Source organism: Amblyomma maculatum, chromosome 10 (genome assembly GCF_055883805.1).
Source record: "Amblyomma maculatum isolate TAMU_Amacu chromosome 10, ASM5588380v1, whole genome shotgun sequence".
Lineage (NCBI taxonomy): Eukaryota > Metazoa > Arthropoda > Arachnida > Ixodida > Ixodidae > Amblyomma > Amblyomma maculatum.
Window position 1 is genome coordinate 93,525,523 of NC_139353.1, and position 18,936 is coordinate 93,544,458.

Below are 18,936 nucleotides of genomic sequence, written 5' to 3' on the forward strand. Positions count from 1 at the left end.
CGGAAGGTTGTCCGTAGTACGCCAAGGTTTCATAGGATGTGGGCGGAACCTTGAGGGTGGGGCTTGGAACGAAGGCTCAGCATGCGGCGGTGAACGGTAGGCAGGGACCTGCACATAGGAGCCAGATGTGGGCGAAGGTGGTGGCCTAGCCGTTACTTGGGCATACGTGAGAGGTGCCGTCACAGGCGGCAGCACGGGGTTGGACGGCAAGACTTCAGCGACGTGTTCTTGCACGACACGGCGTATAGTAGGGGCCAAAGATGGAGCCAGTTCAGGAACGAGGCGGCCCGAGTCTTGAAAATGGGGAAGGAGTGAGAGTTGACGTGCGACCTCTTCACGAATAAAATCTTTGATCTGTTGATTCAGCAGGCTCCCTTCAGAAGTTGACGAACCACCCAGGGCTAATGCGGATACGCCTTCGTCGCACACACTGGAGCGGCTCCTAGAAGTGCGCCGCTTGCGGAGCTCGTCGTAGCTCTGGCAAAGCTTCACGATTTCATTAACTCTGGTGGGATCTTTCGCTACCAGCCTCTGGAAGGCGTCCTCAGTAATGCCCTCGAGGATGTAGCGGATTTTGTTCGCTTCCGGCATGGCCGGGTCGACTCGTTTGCAGAGATCAACGATGTCTTCTATGTAGCTGGTAAAGGTCTCACCAGCGCTGAACACGATCGTGTAAACGTTGTTCGGCACGAAGCTTACGCACTGCCGGGCGGCCGAACACTTCCGTGAAATTCTTTTTAAATTCCGACCAAGATGACAGGTCAGCCTCATATGGTTGCGAAACCAGAGGTTCGCCACGTCCGTCAGATAGAATATGACGTTACTGAGCTTGTATGAGTCATCCCACTTGTTGTAGCTGCTTACTCTTTCATACGATATCAGCCAGTCGTCGACATCTTGATCGGCCGTGCCACTGAAGAGGCAAGGGTCACGCTGGCGCACGACGCCAGAACACATGATCGTGGGAGGAACAGCCGGCAGCGTCGAAGTGGACTCGTCTTGCATGGCGGTCGTAGAGGGCAGTGTACAGCTTCGCAGTTCCAGTTTGGATGGGATCGTTTCCGGCACCTCCACCAATTGTAATAGGGCGTTTATTGACGCTCAGATGGAGAGCTGTGAGGAGAGGACCTTGCAACGGCGAGCCCAGCGTACTTCTTCTTTGTCTTCGTCGCACAACGCACTGGTGCATGTCGATGGCTGAAGTGCTGACTATCACAGTACAACTGGTACAACTGCATTTACTAATTTTAATTTTGAGAATATTTCATTCATTAAAAATTAATGAAATTCGATCAATGTAAGTATTTTCCTTATATTAGCCTCACCAAGCATTGGCTTTTCTTTCGGAGCACTTCCACACCTTTAATCCCCTTTTCCGAGTTTTGATTTTTCCAATTAGTTCAATTACTTAATTGTTCAATTACAAAATAGACTCTTAATTAGATCCATCAAGCATTGGGTATTCACTATGAGCATTTTCACACTTTTGAAACCCCTTTTTCAGTGTCTCTTTTTTTGTTAATTCAATTACTTATTTCATTAATTGTGTGCTCTGGATTTTCCTATTTAGCCTCACCCAGCATTGGCTTTACATTCTCAGTATTTTGACACCTTTGAAGCCCCCTTTTCCCATTTTTCACTTGCTCTGAATTATTGCAATTGGGTAATTGATCAGTTTTGCACCCTAAATTTTCATAATTAACATCAAGCATTGGCTCTACATTCTGAGCATTTTGAAACCTTTGAAACCCATTTTTCTTATTTATCTGAATTCATTAATTACAATTTATTAACTCGCCATTCCCCTTCATGGATCACTGCCTTGTCGTGGCGGAGGGGCTTGCAAAACTCGATGAAGTCGTGAGCTCTGCTATGTAGGGCCACCCAAGATAGACAGGTCACGGCAGAGTTCTGACAAAATGTGATTCACTGGAGAAGGTAATGGCAACCCTCTCCAGTATTTCCTGCCCAGAAAACGATGTATTTCCTGCCAGAAAATGCTATGGCGCCGGAAGATGAGCCCCCCAGGTTGGAAGGCGTCCCACATGTTACTGGGGATGAACAAAGGGCGATTCCTAGTAGCTCCAGGACGAATGAAGCGGCTGGGCTAAAGCCGAAAGGACGCTCAGTTGTGGATGTGTCGGGAAGCGACTGGAAAGTCCGATGCTGCAAGGAGATATATCACATAGCAACATGGAATGTAAGATCTATGACGCAAGGTAAACTGGATGTCGTCAAGCGAGAAATGGACAGATTGAACATCGATATCTTGAGTATCAGCGAGCTCAAGTGGACCGGAAATGGGCAATTTAACTCCGGCGACCATTATGTCTTTTATTGTGGGCACGAATCAAAGAGAAGGAATGAAGTCGCTCTCATAGTAAACAGAAGAATGGGCAAAGCAGTGTTAGGGTACAACCCCAAAAACGACCGACTGATTTCACTTCGGATCCAAGGTCACCCTTTCAACATAACAGTTATCCAAGTCTATGCACCGACCACTACTGCTGAAGAAGCTGACGTTGAGAGATTTTATTCGGGCCTACAATGCCTTTTAGACCGCACCCCATCATCAGACGTCGTTTTTCTCATAGGAGACTGGAATGCTAAGGTCGGGAGTGAAGAAATATCCGGAATGATAGGCAAGTTCAGTCTTGGCGAGCCAAATGAAGCTGGGCAGAGGCTAGTAGAGTTTTGTCAAGAAAACAACCTGACCATAGCGAATACTCATTTTCAACAGCACAAGAGGCGCCTGTACACATGGACTTCACCGGACAGTCTGTACAGGAATCAGATCGATTATATTCTCTGCCGGCAGAGATGGAGAAGCGCTAAACAAGCAGTAAAAACAAGGCCTGAGGCCGATTGTGGCACCGATCATCAGCTTCTTGTTGCTAAAATTAAGCTTCGATTAAGGAAAACGCAGAAAGCTAGAAGGCCTTTCAGGTATGATCTGGATCAAATTCCATTAGAATATGCTGTGGAAGTGAGGAATCGATTTCAAAAATTAGATCTAGAAGACAGAGAGCCCGAAGAGATGTGGACTGATGTTCGTGATATAATACAAGAAGTTGCTACTAAGGTAGTTCCAAAGCAAAAGAAATGCAAGAAAGCAAACTGGTTATCTGAATAGGCTTTGCAAATAGCTGAGGAAAAGAGGATGGCAAAAGTTATGGGGGAAAGAGAAAGACACAAGGTCCTCAATGCGGGGTTCAGAAAATAGCAAGGAGAGATAAGAATGCCTTCCTGAACATACAGTGCCAAGCAGTTGAGGACAACAGCCAATTAAGGAATACAAGAGTTCTGTATAAGACAATCAAAGATATCAAAGGAAGCTTCTGTGCTAAGCTGGGCGTGATAAAGGACAAACGAGGCAAGGACCTCACTGAAGCCTCAAAGATAAAGAAGAGGTGGCAGGAATACACAGAACTGTACAAGAAGGACCCGAATGTGAAACCCAACATAAGATGGTTGTGTTTACTGATCTCGAGCCGGGCATCCTGAAGAGTGAAGTTGAATGGGCCTTAGCCAGCCTTGCTAAGAACAAAGCTAGTGGAATTGATGGCATTCCAGCTGAGTTGCTTCAAAACCTCAACCATGATGCTGTTAACATTCTGCATACATTATGTCAGAAGATTTGGACAACCCTGCAGTGGCCACAGGATTGGAGGAGGTCAGTTTACATCCCCATTCCAAAGAAAGGCAGTGCCAAAGATTGTTCCAACTACCACACGATCGCGCTCATTTCGCATGCTAGCAAAGTGATGTTGAAAATCCTCCAAGGTAGGCTGCAGCAGTATGTGGATCAGGAGCTTCCGGACGTGCAAGCTGGATTTCGCAAGGGCAGAGGAACTAGAGACCAAATTGCCAACCTTCGCTGGATCATGGAAAAAGCAAGAGAATTCCAGAAACCCATCTACTTCTGCTTTATTGATTATGCGAAAGCGTTTGACTGCGTAGATCACAGCAGATTGTGGCAAGCTCTCAAAGAGATGGGAGTTCCAATTCACCTCATCTGTCTTCTCAGGAACCTGTATGAAGGGCAAGAGGCCAGTCAGAACTGAACATGGTCTTACTGATTGGTTTCCGATTGGTAAAGGAGTGAGGCAAGGCTGCATACTGTCGCCCTGCCTATTTAACCTATATGCAGAGTGCATCATGAGGAAGGTCGGTCTGGACGAGTCTTCAGCTGGAGTGAAGATTGCTGGAAAATGTATCAACAACCTTAGATATGAGGATGATACCACTTTAATGGCAGAAAGTGAAGTGAAACTCAAGAGACTTCTGATGCGCGTACAAGAAGAGAGTGAGAACTTTGGGCTTAAACTGAACATTAAAAAGACAAAGATCATGGCGTCGTGCCCTATCAAGTCCTGGAGCATCAACGGACAAGAAGTGGAAGCTGTGGCAGATTTTATGTTCTTGGGCTTCAAGATTACCTCGGAAGGAGACTGCAGCCATGAAATTAGGAGGCGCCTGCTTCTGGGAAAGAGAGCAGTGGTTAGCCTTGACCACCTAGTAAAGAGCAGAGACATTAGTCTGCCAACCAAGATCCGTATAACTCGTGCTATGGTCTTTCCAGGTTTGATGCATGGATGCGAGAGTTGGACTGTGAAAAAGGCTGACCGCCGAAGAATTGACGCGTTTGAATTGTTGTGCTGGCGAAGACTCTTGGGAGTTCCTTGGACTGCCAGAAGATCAAATCAGTCGATATTGTCGACCATAAACCCTGACTGCTCATTGGAGGGTCAAATTCTAAAGTTAAAGCTCAGCTACTTTGGTCATCTGATGAGAAGAGAGGAGTCGCTGGAGAAAGATTTGATGTTGGGAAAGGTTGAGGGTCGCCGGAGAAGGGGTAGGCAGCGAACGCGATGGTTAGATGGCATCCTCGAAGCACTGCAGATGAAGTTATGTGATGTTAGGAAGGTAGTGAGAGACCGGAAAGCGTGGCGTGACATGGTCCATAGGGTCACGAAGAGTCGGACACGACTGAACTGAACTCGTCATTGCTTATCATACATCAATCATCAATCACTAGAACCACAAATTACCATGACACACTTTTTTACACGGCCTCCGCTTATTTTCAACACATGGTTCATACTACAACTACTACTACTATTTCTACTGTGCAGACGGCTTTTCTACCGAATGAGCTGTATAAAATGCATCACTTAATATTTACTGCAGTGGGCAAATATTTCATGTAGATAGCAGCGAAGAAAACATCAGACCGCCGCAATGTACGAGCGCCAACGCTCTCCTTCATGCGGTGCGCCCGGCCGCGCCGGTTCAGTTGGGGACCAAAATGGCGTCGCTAGCTCACCTGGCAACACTGGTCTTTAGCGGGCGGCGGCAAATGCCCCCCCCCCCCCCCCCCCCCCCCCCAAAGGATGGCACCACCCTAAGCCGGGTTATTGTGCTCTAGAATATTGGGCAGTGTGACGACCGGCGCCGGAGAGCGGGCCGCTTTTGCGATGACAGGAACCGACTACCGCGAGAGGGCGCGACGTGCAACAGGGGTGCCACGTTCGCCGCTCGGCGCGTAGCGGCCGCGGGGATAGTGGCGGTACAGATGTGGGTCGCGGTTCTCTTTGGAGCTATTTTCACAGGCTACGCAATTGGTGCGATATTTAATAAAGAGGCTACTTATTCCAAGTTCTTAAACTGATCCCTGCCATTCCTTTACGTTAATCTGGAGACGCCGTGCACGCTTGGGTAGTCCTACGGAGCAGCCCGCGATGTTTGAATCGCTATTTGAAAAATCTTTCAACATTTCTTCTTCCTGCGGACAACCATAAATCGTCCAGATGAGCAATTTCTACTATATGCTTCCAACGAAGTGGTGTGTTTTGCATTCCTTTTTCCAGTAAGGGAATAAAGGCTACTGCCGAGGAGCGCTATTAACACGCGGATAAAAACAGTATACTTGCGAAGCAAAGCTTGTAAGGTCTCTTTAAGAACACCTTATTTTTTTACGAGCCTTATTTACGAACACATTTTTCATCTTGTAACTATTAATACATAACAACGTTTATGTTGAATCGCCAGTAATCTGTAATATCTCTTTAATCGCTGTCTTTTATGTGCCCTTCACCACTTACAGAAATGACAAATGCAGTGTGCGAAAATTTAAAAGACTGCGGTTACCGGCAAAAAAAAAAATGAAAATGAGCGTATACACGACTCATGCATTTATTTTTTGTTCGTTATTAACAAATACATATATCGCGGACATTTTTTTACGTGCCGCTCACCAAAGGGTGAACCAGTTGTACAGATGCAAAAAAAAAGTCAAGGGCAGCTAGGGCAATACTACAGATAAAATATGAAAAATTAAACCTGTCACATACGTTTACGAGGGAATACGTTCATATATTCGGCACTTGAGTGCGGACGCTTTACTGGCATCAAATTGTACTGAACGAAAAAGAGAAGCCCTTATAATTGGGCCTCATATTGGCAGGTATGATGCAGTTCTTGGCGCACACCGAGATAAAATAATGCGAAAGTGATGACGGGCACCTAATGCGCATACAATTAATATAAGGCCGAATTCAAATGCCGACATTAATGCCTGTTTATTCTTCGAGTGTGTGGTATGAAATGTGAGTAATCGACTGGATAACTCGCCAACTACTTCTTGCCAGACTACAGTCGGGCTACTTGCCGCGGCTGCTCTTTGCAGAACTACTCAGGTTATAATTGTTAACAAGGTTGATATTACACGTGGAACACTTCCAAGGGAATTTAATTGTTTTCCCTTTGGGAACTTTTGTCGTGGTTCGCTTACTTCGCAAAGAGCGAAGCCGCAAAAACACATGAAATTTAATTACTTCAAGTGTGAGCTTTCTGGTGCTCCAGGTAGGTAAAATTTTTGAACTTCCACATTTCACAGGAAGGTTGAAAAATCTGAAGTGCAAAGGCGTCCAAAAGGACTGTACATCCGAGCCCACGTTTTGGGTAAGTTTCTACCTAGCTTCGAGCCATTGGCGCAGTTTTTGTTCGTGGCGAGAAATCGTGCCTGCCTCACAACCTCTCTTTCGCAAAAGGATGATCTAGCGGAAGCGAATTAGGCGTTTACTGTAGCCTCTGCATCCTCTATTTTCCGTCGTTCTTTCTTTTTCAGCTTTTTTTTTTTTTAATTTCGTATGTGCACGAAAACAGGACTAGAGAGATCTTCTGAGGGCAATGACTTGCATATTACCGGTTGCTTGAGCACGCAGAATAAAGCTACCTAGACATTTTTTTGAACAATTAAGTCATTCTCAAACTATCTGCATTGAGAATAGCGCGCATCTCTGGGTAGTTAAAGCTATCCGTTACAACAATGTTCCAGCTTACGGAGAGAAAAGAAAATGGTTTGTTCTTAGATTAGTGTGCAGGTTTACAGTTGACTCTTAAATTTCGACGCTTATACATCTTTATGCGCGTTCGATTGCAGCCTGTTTGTGCACTACTTTCCTCTTCCCGGGCCTTCATTTGGTTCATTCCTTTTTTTATTGTCTTTCATATATCTCCATTTTTCTTCGTCTTTAGCCGCCTGCCTTCTTCGTCGTGCGTTTGCCGTGTCGCACGAAAATTCCAAACCTTTGTTCACATTCGCGGTCGCTCTTTTCACTGCGCTGCGTGCTTTCCACACACCCCTTTCTCCCTCCCTCGACACGTCTCTTTTTTCCTGTGCAACCTTTACTTCCCACTTCTTCCACCTTTCCTGGCCCAGTGTGTTCCGTTATTCAGTAGCCCTTTACCTGGAGTGGTGTCATTCGTTTTTCATGTCCGTACTATGTATACCTCCATGCGGGGTAGTCCACATTTAATTCATTCGAACTGAATACCGACTTTTCTTGTGGCTTCAAGTGACGTAGTGTAGACCGCATAGTTTGCGAGTGAAACAATGGAATGTACCATTTTGGACTGTTTTGGTAATGGGGTCACTGTGGCCAGCTTTAGTCAGCGCTCGAGCGCACGTGTTACATGTTTGACTTTTTCATACGTCCTGTCTCCGCACTGCCCTCTTTTCAAAGCGAGTACATTTCTGGACGTCAATTAGGTGCATTAGGAATACTAAAGCGAGCTGTACGGCGAGTGAAGCGTGCTGTGCGAGTCTGAATTTGTACGCGCCCTCTCCAAGCTGCTCTCTTCAAAGCCCAACTCCTGTCATGTTGCTTCCCCGAGGTGTTGCCGACGGCCAAAATGGAAAATAAATTAGGTGATTGCTAACAGTACTGAGCCCTGTTAACCCGCATATTTGTAAAATCTTGTCGCGAATAGCTCGAGGCGACGCACAAGCAAACAAGAACGTACAGTGCACACGGTATCCGTCCGCCACAGAGCGCGCATACGCGGGCGCCCGCCGGACGGCTGACACACCAGTTGCTGGTGGCGCCCTCTGCGCTGCGGCGCCTCCGTCATCGAAAAAGCGGCCCCCCGCTCCCATGCATTTCGAGGCGCTGTCGGTCGGCACACTGCCTACGGTGTCTAGATGGGTAGGTGTGCCGACCGGCGGGGGTAACGCGTGCCTTTTCTTCATGACGCCGCAGTGGCGCCACCAGCGAAAGCCCGGTTCATGACCGTTTCCTCCGGCCGTCGCCACGCTAAACAGAAAGCGACTCGCTTCACTTTTTTCCAAGTGCAAATGAGTTTATTGCAAACAAGCTGTCTTACGGGAATAGGGAAGGGATGTAAACATATTACAAAGACAGGGGAGCCGAGTTTAAAGCTGTTTTTTTACGTACAGCGTGTTTGCTGCGTTCCCGATTTTTCAGGCAAGCAACTCCAAACACTGTTATGTCACTTCCTCGTTCTTAATTTTTTTTCCATTAAATGTTCCACGCCATCACAAGGCAACGCGAATATATATTAACACAGTGCTCAGCTGTGATTTATGCGTGTGCATGGGCGTAAGCAGACCTTGCGAATAAATAAAATAAAACGAGTGCACAAGCTTGTATTGCAAAACGGTATCTTCTAGTGCTCGACAGCGGCGTGACTCGGAAGCCTTCTGCAGTGCTCCCTGATAAGAATCCCTCCTTCTGAGCACAGCCTTGCCACTCATCAAGATAGGTGAGGAAGTCGCGAAGTCGCCGAGCTTTCACAGGGTTCGGGCGGAGGGCGGCAGCTGGAAATCTTGAAGTCATGATGCTGATGATCTCCTGCATCAATTTGACAAGTTCATCGGTCGTGTGAACTGAACCGTGGTTGTGCTCAATCTGCTGTCTATACGTGAAAAGACCACGCCGGACATCATCAGAGAACAAGCGAAACGCATAATTTACGCACATCTTCTCGAATGTGTCGGGCCTTACAACAGCTTTGTGCACCCTGGGCATTGCCTTCAAGCCCACATGGCTACGTTGATCTAGCTGCCATGCGGCATCAACGTGACTGATGGATGCCACGCCCTGAGGAGTTAAAGGGTGCTGGAGCAAGCTGTTTCCTATATTCTTCACCAAATGGGGAAAATCGGAGACGAAGTGCAAGGAGCGGTTCTTGTCCACAGGGTGCGGCGACTTGCAGACAACTTGTCCTGCTTTCCCAGAAATTCCAAAAATACGCCACATGGAACGATTCCAGCTAGCAGCGTCTGTTATGAAATCCACAAAAAGTGAGGCGTTTTCTGCCATTATCACACCCTCCACCGTAATTTTTGCTAGCACATCAGCTCTCACGTTCCCCTTCGAGGCGAAAACGCCAAGCACCTGGTGCCACTTTCGCGTGAATGGTTGGAAGAGAACAACTAGGGCGTGATCCGCCAATTCTGAGCTGGAGCTAGATGAAAATTTTTCGAGGTCCACCAAACCGTTCACTTTCCCGTAGTGACTGACCGTCAGGTTCTCGGAAAGTTTAATTTCATCCATCATAATGCCGCCATGACGTTGCTGCTCCGTCATGCATATGCATTTTTCCTTCAAGGCAGCAAACACCCGTTTGTTGAAGCCGAATCCGCTTCGAAATCCGCGCAGGTACCGTTGGAGACACATTCTGCCGGGCAGCAGCATGATCTCCTTGCGCAGGTGCTCATAAAGCCGTTTGCTCCTCATCCGCATTATCAAGCATTCGAGCAGCCACTCGCGCTGGTACTTAAAACCCTTCGTGCTTTTCCGCTTTGAAGCATTTAAACAGGCCATGACTTGTGACTGTTGTCTTACTGGCAAATTTTCTATTCTTGACATGAGCGCGCAGCTTTCTAGTTTTGAGTTCTTCCTCCTCATCTCTTCCAGTTTTGTCTCAAGAGTAAACATATTTCGCTTCAGTCTCTTGAACTTTGCGGTTACAAGTTTTCTCTTCTTTTCGCGCTCCCTCGACCTCCGGTCCTTTGTTCTTTTGTACGACAGTTGATATAGGAGCAACTTTTTTGCGTATGGGCAATGCAAACAGGAGTCTCCTTGACTTTTGGCGATGCCGACGCATTTGGAGCTGAATGTTGTGCTTCCGTGGATTCTTATATTCTTGGATTTTGCGAGGACGGTGTCAAGTTGGTCATTGCATTTTATGCCCTGACATGGAATCATGGCATCCACGTCAGCCAAAAGGTCCCCAACCTGTTCACGAGTATCCAAATCCATCTTCTGTGTTACGGCGCCTTGCACGGACACGGTGGCTCGCAGTTGCACAGTGCTCCAGGAGTATTACTTTCACCAGAACGATGCTCTGTCCACTTTTTCTGCAAGTCGAGAACGCAGAGGCGCCAGAATCTTCAATAGAGTGGTGTGTCCAGCCGCTGTGGGATACCGTGCAGGTGGTGTCAGCCAATGTCAACCGGACGAGGTGACACTTCGGTTACAGACGTAGAGATACCTTCACTGGAGCTTGAAGGTACTGGATCGTCCGGCACTGTCTCAAGGTCGTGGCTGTCATTTCTGGCAGCCTTGGTTGGGCGGCAGCCTGTGGAATTCTTCGTCTTTCGTTTCGCGGTCACCTTTCTTCACAGGTAAGCAGGAGCACCGGGCAAGGCAGAAGGTACGGCATCTTTCGTCAATCGTGGGAACGTGGAAGGCTAACAACGTTGCCTTCTATCATATATTTGTAATCCCGTTCGATACACTCTTGGTCAAAATGCCGCTCACACACAACGGAGTGTGGCTGCAACCTCTTGTCGGCACGATGAAGAGCAAGCTCCCACCTTTTGAACAGTTCGGGATCCCGCGGCGCCGAAAACAGCGAGACTTTCAGTCCTTTTCACGATGACTTGTAGCCGGATTTGCAGAAGGGTGCGAAACAAGTTGTGTCCTTTTTGGTCTTCATTCCGATCACTTCTCACAAAAAGCGCAGCGCCTGCTCCGCTACGGCGCTTGCATGTGGACGATGACAGACAGCAAACAGACGAGAAAACAGGTAGCTAATGTCGTCTGTTTATTGTTTCTATGCCAGACCGCAAAAGTCTCAGTTTCAGCTACTATTTTGACTGATAACGCAAGTAATAAGTAATGTTTTTAAACAAAAATGAGGTTAACAAAACGCGCGATGCGATTGCGACAAGTAGCAGACGATCCGCCGGTGAGCACCGGGCGGAGAACAGCAGCGCCAGTTTCGTCGTCATGAAGCGGAGGCACGCGGAACTACGCTTTGTGCCCTGCCGGTCGGCACACCTACCCATCTAGCCACCCTACACTGCCCAATCTTCTAGAGCACTATAGCACCTGAACTTGCAGAGAGCCGGCTCCGTGAACTGCGCATGCGCGCCCAGGACCAAAGTGGAAAGGAGGATATGTTGCTCTTCTGGACGGATGTGACGTCAAATAGCTTTTAGTGCTTGTTTTTTTCTAGAAGTAGGCCTCAAACCCAGATGCTCACATGGTATGGCCCAAAGAAGGAAGACTGGCGCGCTTTTCAGACAACGAGCATTTGCGCTTTGCGAGCCCTAGGCACCCTAGGTTGTCTTTCATGCGTCGGTCTGCTGCAGTTGGCGGGCCATCATCCCGGTAAATGCAAACTCGGTGATATGCGAATTCAGTTCGTGAATTATAGCCTTAAATTCAAGGGCGCAGCCTTCGGTGCAGTCCTATTTGCAGCCTTCTGACTGCGGTGAGTCGTACATACATGCCCGCGAACTCTAAGTAAAGCATTTGTAGTCTTTCTGCCATCGCCTTCCTTGCAGCTTCTTGTAACGAGTTTTTGCACGGCAGCGCAAGCATGCGTTAGCCTCAATTATTGACGCGGCGTAATAGGCAACCTGCAATGGAGTTTGCTGAGACATGTGGCGCCACCTGGCGGCCGACGGGAGCTAATACTGAGTCGGCGCAGGAGCTGACGCCGTATATGTTGCGGCCGCTGTGTTCTTTCTGCGTTCGCGTTTTGTTATCCCAGTGAGTGTGATTTACTCATTTAGTGACTTCAGTGGTCTCGTGCGATGCTTCGACTACTACGGATGTGAACAAGAATAAAAATAAGCGCAAGGGCGGCGAGAAAGATTACCACAATCACGAAGGAGACCTAAGCGTACCGCTTGCTGGGAGAACCTGGGTTGAATGATGAGAGAAGGAGATGTTGGCTGCGAGAGAGTAATGTAACTGAAATTTGTTTTGTTATGGGGCCATTGGCGTACAGACGCCAAGAAGCTAAAATAAGACGATTGCCCGTGAGCGGAGGAAACGGTATAAACTTCTGACCCGGGGAGTCGCACGCTGGTTGGGGCACACTACTCAGTACGCGCTGTAAAATTTGGCGTATACTGGTATATGCTGTGCAAGATCAAGTGGCATACGTCCAGAAAATCAACAAAGCCGTGCAGCCGCAGCATCGTATTCCAGCCGCATTTAAACGGAGGCGAAATAAAAAAAAAAAAAATGTTCGTGGATCTGTGAACCGGATTTCTAATGCGGTGTCTATTCGGAACCACAAAGCCAAAATATCTTCAAAACTTCCAATTACAGATTTCAATAAGCATATTTATCTGTAAATTAGTTCTTAAGGTGCTGAAAAAGTTGAAGTGGCGGAGTGTAGAGGCCCGTGATACTGTGTACGCTGAGAATGGAACTTCGTTCTATTGTTCCGCGTCAAATTTTTCTTTCACCGACTGCTTAAGCTACTCAAGAGTCTCTTGTCTCAGACGATAGAATATTTCATCATTAGTAACAACAGTAAAAAATTCTAACTCTTAACTACCTCCGTTACGAAAGCTTTGCCGTTGAGCCAGCATTTCCCGCCGGCTTTCCCCAAGCTTGAGGTACGGAGATACAAAATGCATGCCAGTTATTGTTGTTGTTCAGGGCTTTATTTTTCCAACGGTGTAGGAGGCCCCCTACTCCCCGCCCCCGGCACGCACAGTTTTCGTTGATGACGCACGCTACAACCGCACAGTGCTTGCAATCGCCACGACATCCGTAGCGGGTACCGCACCATGCCTCCTGTAACTTCCGCGGCACTGTCGAAAGGTGCACCACGAACAAAAGTGTTCGTCATGGTATTAAACTTTAAAGCAAAACCGCGAGGAAATTGTTATGCTGCTGTAATCAAACACCAAGAACAAAAAAAAAAAGAAGAAACGGCGATCAATCTCTTCTCAGGTTCTCTCTGCACTTTCAATGTTTGGGTATGAGGTGTGAACGCAATAGGTGAATGAAAAGCTAGTTTACAACATTTTTCATTCATTTAATTATTTCTTAATTCATCATCACATATCCGACTAATGCCCTGAGAGAATAAATTTCGTTAAAAAAAATTCCGTCTACTCACGCGACATTCAAAGCTGTGCGCGCGGGTGTTCCGTCGCGAGCGGCGCGCACTTCGCGGTGACGTCGACACCGTTCACGTTTTAAACATGAGCATTCTCGAACAGGCGGTGTCCTTTCGTCAGTATTGGTTTTCGGTAGTAGCTCTCAAGACATTCGATTGCCTTAAAACTGCAGAAAATGAGAGCCGAGATGCTTCTAGCCGTACAACGCGAACGCAACCCGACCGCGCCAGCCTACTCAGATTACTCGGCGCCGCCGTTGGCGGCGCTGAACACTGCGCTCCACTAGCGCCGCCTGGCCACTGCAGGTTGCCTATAGCGCGACGGTCTCCGGGCGAAGGCGTAAGGAGACTGCGTAATGGCGTCCACGATCTCGTTTCATTGCGCTTGGAACAGCTTCCATACCTGCTGCCGTGCACCGATCAGTCGCCGGTTGCTGTTGTCTTCCGGATGCACTGGAGTATTGGGACATATGAGGCGACTAAAAGATAACGTAAAACTGTTTCCGAGTTCGCTTATATTTGTTTGGGCAGTATAAGGCATTTTTGCGTGCGCCAGCGTGAACGCGCTGGTTTATAATCAGGAGGTTTTATTGCCTTCCTCGCAGCTTCAACCGATGGAGCGGCTCAGCCCATAGAAAATGTCGGGCTTCTTTCGGAAAACTGTTGGAAGGTAAGTGGCACTCATCTGTACAGACCATACGTGGTAGTGCTGCAATACATGAGTATATCTGCGGACTGATAAAGGGGGGTTGCTGGCCAGCTGAGAGATGGTTTAAACGTGAGTTGGCCCTGTGCGGAATGAGCCTCGAAGTGCAACAAGCCTACTGCACAACATGAAATGGCTACAAAAGTATGGTTATATACATGACCGAATTCCTGTGCTTATTTGCTCAGACCTTCCACTGTCAAGTACTCACTTATTTCGGTGTATGCAGCAATGAGGGTGACCTCAATACTCCTCAGCTAGCATAGGTTCATGCCTGTGACAATATCTCTCTTTTTACTGCCGAAATAACTGCATTGGTGGAACTCACTGAGCTTGTTTATATACATTTAACACTGGATGCATGTTGCTACCGCAGAGTTCCCTAATATATATATCTTTTGCCTGCTCCAACATAAATAGTTGGCAGTGCTTGGCTTCAAGCTGCTGCCAAGTATCTTTTGCCTGCTCCAACATAAATAGTTGGCAGTGCTTGGCTTCAAGCTGCTGCCAAGGCCATTGACAGCTTATTTGAAAACAGAGCAATAATTAATCTGAGCTAGCATGTTTTGTGGGAGAGTGAGGCACCATTGCGAGTACCTCGTAATCCTGTCAAAGAGCTTGGCAGTTGCTGCTATAAGCACTCTCCATTGCAGTTCCATGCAAGCCGCAGCATATTGGGCACTTACTGCACAAGTGATTTAACTTAGATTCTCTTTGTTGCTATTTCAGTGTTTTGTAAGTGTTCTAAATATTTGTATTTGTACTAGCATTGACAGCCAGTCTCATTACTACCTTTTTCCTTCTGCAGCAGGCACTCTCACTTGCTTTACTCGAACCAAATTCTATTGTGAGTGAGTTTGCTGAATTTATGCAAACTAAATGTAATTGCTGTATTACTCTCATTTATTTACATTTGCAGAGGCAACGAATTCTTGGTGCCGACGAACGAGTTCCCTCCGCCAGTTCGGTTACACCGCCACCTCAGTAGTGCAGTGAGCTGCGACTCGCGTGACCAAATGGATACTCTCACTGCTTCCACAGGTTTAGAGCGTGCTCCCAGTTAAGTTTAAAACACCTTGCTTGCCATGTATTTAATTTTGTTGTGTAATATTGTCACCCTTGCTGATATGCTATTATTTGAAAATCATTCTGGGTGGTTTGGAACACATATTTTGCAATGGGGGGAGGTGGGAAGCACAAATGTGTGACTGCAATTTTTTGCCAGTCTAGCTTCTAGCCTTGCGAATTAAAGTAACAGATTACTACCTGAACAGGCCTGACATTTATTGGAGAGTTTGTCATATAGAAGAAAACTTGATCCCTTGTGGAGGTAACACAGCTGTGGTTCTCCGAGAAAAAGCTATCCGTGTGTGATGGTGTCTAAAACATGGCATTGTCTTAGGTAACTTGGCATGGAATCGGCCACTTCTTGTACTCTCTTGACAGCATCTATTGTACTATGTGCTAGGTGATATGCCTTCAGGGATAAGAGTAGATGGAGAATACCTCAGTAATCTGCAATTTGCTGATGACATTGCCCTGAAGCAGTCAGGATGACGGGCAGTAATGTGAGCAGGTTGTACGTCATGCTGGTCATGGAGGAAGTAAAAAAGCCTTAGAAGCAATGTAAAGGGTTCCGGAAATCGGCTGGTATGGATAGGCAACTACAGATCTTTGAAGAGTGGTAGGGAGATTGTGCTAGAAAAACTGCTTGCTTTGTGTGTGTAGCGCCTCACGACCTCAAGTGTATTGAAATCTTGGAAGGATCCTAACAGTTCCATAATCTATAAGAAAGGGGCTGTCAAGCACTTGCAAACTTAAACTGATCGGGTTACTGTCCATTGCCTACAAGATAATAGAATTGGGACAATCTTGGACTTTCTATCAGCTGAAGGAGCAGCTGGCTTTCATAAGGGCTGCCATGTTTTTTAATGTGTCTGCCCTGCCACTGTTGTGTGCTGGATTGTAGCCTACATCCACATCGGATAGGAGGCTGTGCAAACAAACTGCTCTTTACAGAAGGGACATAATTTGAACTGCCCATATCATACAATGCAGCAGCAGTAGTGAAAAGTGCTCCACAAGAAGTGACTTATTTTAGAATAGTTGCTTTATTGCGGTAGCGTAAAAGGCGTCACCCTTGAGAAAAATCACAACCATGCCTTTGGCAGGTGACCTGGCCATGCACTGATTGGTTGTCTGGTTCTGCGATGTCATGAGGCCACATGATATGGCCGAACTGGCTGGAGCTCATATTGTGGAAAAGCGAAAAAGAGACAAAGGATCGAGAAAAGAGAGGACGACGCTATCTGGAGCTGCTAACTCAAGCAGCTCCTTTGAGGTGAGAGGTTGAGGTGGAATAGAACCATCCGAGACCCTTGGATCTAGTATCAGACATCCTACTCCATGTTCATACAGCTTTGTTAAAACAGAGCTTTATACCCATGTTGGGTGGTCTTAGGCACAATGTGGTAGATTATGGTTGTATGCTGATGATTGTGTGTGAGATAATACCGGCACAAATTAAGGGATTAGGGCTTATAACCTTTCAGGACTGCTTTAAGCCAATCGTTCATATATGAATGATCGTTCTCACACACTGGCAGACGTAAATTTATGTATTTGGAACATGTAGCCCCATTTAGGCAGATAGTATGACAAAAGTAATTATAGTAATTAGTTCACAGGAATGGAAAAGGCACAGAATCTGTCACTTGTTTCTGTGGGCACCTGAACTGTGCCGTAAGGGAAGGGAGGAGGGAGTCAAAGTGGAAAGACAGAAATGGGTGTCGTAGTGGAGGTCGATGGAGTAATTTTGACCACCTAGGGATCTTTAACGCGCGCTGACATCACAAAGCACACGGGTGCCACTTCGTTTGCATCGAAAGCAGCCGCCAGCGATCGGGTTTGGACATGGGTACTCCGGCACAGTAATCTAGCATCTTAACCACTGCACTACCGCAGTGGGGCTATTGTGACAACCATAGTTTCTGTTTGTGTGCAGCTTGTTTATTTTTTTATTTATTTTTTTTTTGTTCTTTCTGGCACAGTGTGACATTTAAAAAATTATTTGAAATAAAGAGGTCTTTGGCGCCATTCACACGATTCTGTTGCTTCTACTACAGTTTTCTGTTTATCAGAGTAGTAGCAAAGTCTCTTGAAGACAATTTTACTAGCTCTCAGTTCAGCTCAGATGATGAATCAGTCAAATGTCAGCCTCGGACTTCAGCTAGTGGCCAAGAAAAGCCTAGTTTCAATCTCTGATCACACTTGGTCAGTTACACATGCTCATTTTGTGTTCCCACTGTTCTGTTTCCATTCGCTGGGTTTCAGCAGTAATGAAAGCTTGGTACTACTTGATATGGCTTCTCCAGAACTTCAAGTGTGGAACTTCTTCAAGCAAATTCAGTGGAGTTTGAACACCAAGCTTCTATTGCAGATTTTGAAATTTAATGGCAAACTCTCCCACCTTCTGGAAAACATGTCACCAAATAATTCAGTCATAAATCCTGAAAGGTTTGGAAATGCCAATACTATAAACTGTAAAATGAGTAGAACAAGGCCGAGCATAAAAATGGGTGTTCTCAGCAACTTAGCTATATTTCTGAGAGAACAGCACACCTTCAAAATGAACTTCAGAACCTAAACTAGTAATAAAAGAGGCAGTGTGGCATATTTTTAATATTCTGAATTATTTTTCTTGCTGTCTTATTTTGATATTCATGCCCCCTTTTCTTTCACTTTTTGGATTTTTTCTGCAAATTTTGGAGAAAAAGTTTTTTATGCTATGTATAAAGCCAAAACAAAAACATGGGCATTTATTTAATTGAGCATCTAAATACCTGCATTTTAGTATTATCTAATAGCAAGATTGTTTAAATATTTCATTTAATAAACAAATTACATGGTGCTGAAGGAGTTGAGGCAAAAAAAAAAGCTTCATTTGAAAGCTGTAGTTCAAGAAATGACCATTTTTCTGCCTTTTGTATATCCTCAAGATTTTATTACAATTTCTTGATTTTATATTCATGTTTGACAATACTTTGTGAATATTTTACCCAGTGCTGAGAATTTATCTTATGTATTATGCTTATATTCATAATATTCACGTGTCTAGAGGGCATTTAAATAGCTGTATTTTAATTGGCTCATGTGCATCATGTACAGAAAGTGTGATCAGAAATTGTCATCATGAAACGTCCTTCATACTGGAACTTGCGTGTGAAGAGCTCTGGCAGGTGCGTGCTCTGTTGCCGCGTTGCAGAGAGGAGGAAAGGAGGCATCCTGGCTGTGCAAACCGCTGCAGAGAGGTGACAAAGAGGGTAATGGCAACCCCATGCATACGCGGGCCACTTATGCGCTTATTCACAGGACCTCGGAGGATGGGTGTGTGGTATTCGATCTGTCATTTGACGTGCGTAACTATAAGGCTGCATTCCCTGCACCGTACTTATTAGTCACATATTCTAATTCTGGTGCCGGGTTGTGTTTGCCTTAGCGATCTTAGAGCTCTTAAGCAATTCCTACATTTTTTTCTTTTCTTTTTTTTTTTT

At 46.2% G+C, this 18,936-nt stretch overlaps 1 long non-coding RNA gene across 1 annotated transcript; it reads left to right on the top strand.

The window, feature by feature from the left end:
* The first annotated feature begins 11,642 nt into the window (after positions 1-11,642).
* On the top strand, positions 11,643-16,122 carry LOC146177034 (uncharacterized). Its single transcript, XR_014701255.1, has 3 exons — positions 11,643-12,027; positions 14,283-14,347; positions 15,303-16,122. It is a non-coding gene; the product is annotated as an uncharacterized LOC146177034 (long non-coding RNA).
* The last annotated feature ends 2,814 nt before the right edge of the window (positions 16,123-18,936 follow it).